We start from the raw sequence: 5,348 nt of genomic DNA, 5'->3' as shown, positions 1-5,348 counted from the left end.
AACGAGGCAGAGCCCGGCACAACGGGGCCCTGATCTCAGTCAGGGTCTGGGCAGCGCCCGGCACAACGGGGCCCTGATCTCAGTCAAGGTCTGTGCAGCGCCTGGCACAATGGGGGGCCCTGATCTCGCTTGGGGTCTGTGCAGTGCCCGGCACAACGGGGCCCTGATCTTGGTCAAGGTCTGTGCAGCGCCTGGCACAACGGGGGGCCCTGATCTCGCTTGGGGTCTGTGCAGCGCCCGGCACAAGGGGGCCCTGATCTCGGTCAAGGACTGTGCATTGTCCAGCCTCCTGCAAGCTGGGGGGGGCTTCATCTCAACAGAACAAACTTCCCCACGTACCAGCCTGCCCCTCACGTCCCCGGCTTCGTGCAAACGGTGCCGTCACTAAGCAAAGCTTGAGGGTCAGCTAATAATTTACGGTGAATCGACCTCTCCGCTTTCCTAGCTGGGGTGTGGGGGGGAACCCATTGGGCCAGCGCTTGTTGGTATAATTTCCTGGGGAATGAACCTGGCCGCGGCGGTAATACGAATTCAGTCGCGTTCTTGGGAGCTGAGCTCCCCCTCGGTTGGCCACGGGGCGCCGTGAAGGGGAAGGAAGGGGCATGAAATATTTACAAGCCAGCGTGGTACATAATTGGCACCGTTCTGCACCTGGCACCCAGCCCTCAACGGCGCCGCAGCGAGACCTCCGGACAAATCGCTCGGCCAACGCCGGGGCGAGGTTCGCCGCGGCCCGGAGTCAGCCGACGCGCGGGGCCAGATCGCTGTAGTGGAGCGACGCTGCTTTACGCCGAGCGGGGATCTGGCCCGTGGTGACGCTGCCCTCGGCAGGGAGACTTCATTTCTGGAGCTGGCTGGCGCTTGGCGCCCCGTCAGCAGCCGAAGCAGGCAGTGCTTGCGGGGCTTGGCTCCTGCTGTCGATCAGCTTGTCAAATGCAGCTGTGGTGCGGCAGCCCAGATGTGGCCCGCTCATTGCACAGCTGGTGGCGGAAGCACATTGCACACTGAAAGCCTGGGGCAGGAAAGGAAATCTGGACGAGGGTTATTATTTATAACGCCATAGCATCTAAAGGCCGTGGCCAAGAGCAGGCCCCCACCACCCCGGGCTGGGCACTGCACAGACCCTGCCCAAGAGCAGGGCCCCCCCATTATGCGGGGTGCTGCACAGACGTGGACCAAGATCAGGGCCCCTGTCATGCCAGGTGTTGCCCAGACCCCAACCAAGCTCAGGGCCCCCCCCCCCCCGCCCATTGTGCCAGGCGCTGCACACACCCCGACTGAGATCAGGGCCCCCAGTTGTGCCGGACGCTGCCCAGACCCCGACCGAGAGTGGAAGGGGAAGCAGGCACAGAGTGGGACAGGGGCTTGCGCAGGGTGACCTGCAAGTTGAGTGGCTGAACCAGCACCTAGACCCTCGCTCCCCAAGGACTAACCGCTAGCCCACAGCGCGATGGACAGAGCCTTGTGCTGGGATTACCCCGCCATGTTATTAATCAATCCCCCGCTTTATGCCATGCACAGACCCTGAGCCAGCCCACCAGTTCGCCCACAGCGACCCACACCGCTGGGAAGGCGTATTTCGGGCGCAGGCCCCCAGACCCTTCCCTTGCTGTCTTTCCCAGGGGGGGTTAAACGTCCAGCTCTGAGCACAGCCGAGAGAGCTGAGTCCTTAAAAAACTCCCAGTGGCCCCCAAAGCTAGCGAGGAGAGCAAAGGACCTGTCTTTGCTACGTCCCCGATTGATTCCCGCTGCCCGCCACAACAGCAAAACAGATGGGGGGAGAGGATCAGCACCTGCCCTTAACCGGGCGGCGTGCTCTCTTTTCGGGCTGGGGGTGGGGGCGGCTACCACCAGGGCCGTCCTTAGGCATATGCAGAATACGCAGCTGTGAAGGGCACCACGAATTTTGGGGCACCAAGTTTCCACAAATTTCATGGTGCCCTAAGCAGCTGCACGCTTCGTATGAGGGAGCACCAGCAGCCAGCCCCATCCCCCAGCTGGCCCCCCTGTGCGTTCCTGGGCGGGGGGCGGGTGCGGGGCCTGGGACAACTCTGTCCACCCCTGCCTTGCCTCTTCCCACCCCCATTTCCCACCCCTTCTCCCAAGCCCCCGCCCCCGAGTGACACGGCTGGGGCCAGGTCATTCCATTGCCTGCTGCCGGCACCAGGCCCCCCCGCTAATCCTCCAGGCCACTCTGGGCCTGAGCGGCTCCCCACAGCTCCCCGCAGGCCTTGAGTGCAGCCCAGACCTGCCGGGGGGCGGGGGAGCGGGTGCTCAGGCTGTGTAGGGCACTATAATTGGTAGGGACGGCCCTAGCTATCCCCCGGGCTAGTTCTGAGATGTGGCCCCTTTAAGAACATCAGACCCAGCTGGAAATGGGCAGGGCCAGGAGACTGAGTCATGTGACTGCCTGCTCAGGAGTATAAAAGGCTTCCAGCTGGGGCAGGGGAAGGTTAGTACAGGAGAGGGCTCTAGGGAGGGAGGAGTGGAGGTGGAGGTGGAGGTGGAGGTGGAGGTGGAGGTGGAGGTGGAGGTGGAGGTGGAGGTGGAGGTGGGTGACCTAGAGACTGGGGAAACCCACAGCTGGTCTTGGGGGAAAAGGGTGTGATGTAATTTGAACTGGCTTGAATTCAGGAAATGAGAGACCCTGAGGCTGGAATGCTGCCACTGGGGGGGTATTTGCCATATTGGGGGTGGCCACTGGCTTTCTCTCCATTACCCTGACCCTTAGCTGTATCCACAGTTGTACCGGTTTCACTTTAAGCTTCCAGGGACAGAGACTCTCCTGTTGTGCTGGGTGCTGTACAGACCCAGCTCAGCAGGTTCCTAGCCTGTATCTAGGGCTCCAGGGTGTGAGTGCGATAGAAATTAATAACTTGGCCAAACACCTTTCCAACCCTCCTTCGTCCTGGGAGCACCCTCCACCCCAAAAACCCCCTTTTGCTGCGGGCCGGGAAGGCCACCAAAGCCGGGCGGTTTGGAATCAGTCATGATCATCCCTTGCGCTTCTCTAGGGCTTTTCATGGCTTTACATCAGTGGCTCTCAAAGTGCTTTAACCAAAAAAAAAAAAAAAAAAAAAAAGTGTTGTTAACACCATCTGTAAAATAGGGAAACTGAGGCACACAGCAGGGTGGTCACTTGCTCAAAGTCATCCAGCTAGCCAATGGCAGAGGTGGGAATACTACATCCGCAGCAACAGCAGCCTGAAAACAGAATGATTTCTTAGTTGGAAATGTTGCTCTCTCGCATCAGGCTGGCTGCGAATGCTGTGGGCTGTGAGGAAACTGAACTACGACTCCCAGGAGGCACTGCAATCAGGCGCTGCCATCTCTCACTAGAAGGGGAGGTCACGGTGCATCAAGGGAGATGTAGTCTGACAAGTTTCAGAGGAACAGCCGTGTTAGTCTGTATTCGCAAAAAGAAAAGGAGTACTTGTGGCACCTTAGAGACTAACCAATTTATTTGAGCATGAGCTTTCGTGAGCTACAGCTCACTTCATCAGATGTTTACCGTGGAAACTGCAGCAGACTTTATATACACACAGAGAATATGAAACAATACCGCCTCCCACCCCACTGTCCTGCTGGTAATAGCTTATCTAAAGTGATCAACAGGTGGGCCATTTCCAGCACAAATCCAGGCCCTCTGACAAGGGAGCCTGGCCTGTAGAGGAGAATTCTGCCACCAGTAAAAAAAAACAACCCTTTTTTCTTCCATGTGGAAAAATTTCACCTAAAATTCTCTCATGTTCACTGAATCTTTTCCTCAAAAGTCTTTATCCCAAACACCCCTCCCCCTTCCTTTTCTTTCTTTTAAAGGTTCCCGTAACCAAATTTCCCCCTGAAAACCCAGTTTGGGGGCACCAAACTGGAGGAGGAGGAGGGTTGCCCCGTTGCATAGATCCAGCAGGGTGCCTCCTGCTGGTCACCCACGGGATTGCTGGGAAGGGATGCTAAACTTGCTGGTGGAGTTCTGGCAGCCTCTCCGGCCTCTTCCTGACCCTTGAGTCTCCAGAGACGTGTGCGTAAGGGGAATGTCTGACCTTGGGGGGGGGGGGGGGTCATACCCTCCCCCGGGGTCTGCTTTGCACCAATGTGCCACCTTCACCAGGGTGATGGGGGGTGTCACTCTGGCACAGGTTGTGCCATAGGGGAGCCGCCGTGGTGGGCTGGGCAGCAGGATCACTGGGACTCGGGGAGCTTGGCGTGCCAAGGGTGAGTCTTTGAGTGCCCACTCTGGGTCATAGACCCCGTTCAACCAGTAGAGATTTCCCCCTCTCTAAGCCATAGGGGTTTGTGCTGTCAGACCTGAGTTGTAGCCTGGTTGTTGTGGTGAAGTGATGACCTGGACCACTGTGTGTCATAGTCCCTACACAGCTAACAGCTGAGGGAGAGTCCCTGATAGCTCGAACAATAAGGGCCTGTGCTTTAGGAGGGTGATGGTCTGGATTCCAGCCATGCTGCTACAGAGCTCTAGTTACCAAGCGATTTGCCCCAGTGCTGCAGGGGAACTGCTCAGCCTTCACCTTGAGCCCATGTGACGGAGAGGCGGGAGCTGACCACTTGCCCACAGGCTCTGGGTCCTGCAGGCCCCGGAGCTCCAGGCTGGCCCTTATGTGGCACCCCATCCTGGTAGTGCCTCAGAATGAACCTACCCCAAGACAACTCAGGGTTAGTCTTCACTATTTTGCAGACTGGGGGAAACTGAGGCACGGAGAGAATAAAGCAATGCAACCCAAGGCGTCTGTGGCAGAGGCAGGAATTGAACCCTCATTGTGCATCCTTCTAAGTCTTAGACAGGAGCATGGATGATCAAGGCGGGCGTTACCCTGGTCAAATCTTTGTGCCCTATAGGCTTCAGCATGATCTTGGGGGCGAGTGCAAGCGGGGGTGGGGATCTCTAGTTCCCGTGGTTATCTGAACTCTGCTACCCGTGACATGGAGTATAGACCCCCAGAGACACAGCCCCTGCATGGAAGAGCTACCCAGCTAAACAAGGTGAGCCAAAGGAGGGGTTGCTCTGAGGAAACTGAGGCCCAGATAGCCTGACTAATTCAAGGGCTGGTAGCGGAATATGGGGGCAGAGCCGGGAGTCACACCTAGGCCTCTGAGGCTACTAGAGCGGGTTGTTCCACAGCCATGCGGCTGCAATGCTCTGTCCTCCTAGCCATGGCAGCTGGGAGAGGCCCACCCACTCGGGTGCCCTGGTGGCTGTGGCTCATACATCTGGCCGAGGGGGTGGAGCCTGCCCCTGTGGGGGAGCCTGGCTGATGTGGTGCACGGAGCTATCCCAGCCCCTCACTCCCATTAAAATCCCCCCAGCTCCCTCCAGAGACAGAACAAGGAGG

This window comes from Caretta caretta, chromosome 20 (genome assembly GCF_965140235.1).
Source record: "Caretta caretta isolate rCarCar2 chromosome 20, rCarCar1.hap1, whole genome shotgun sequence".
NCBI lineage: Eukaryota > Metazoa > Chordata > Testudines > Cheloniidae > Caretta > Caretta caretta.
Note: the sequence above shows the minus strand (reverse complement) of the source record.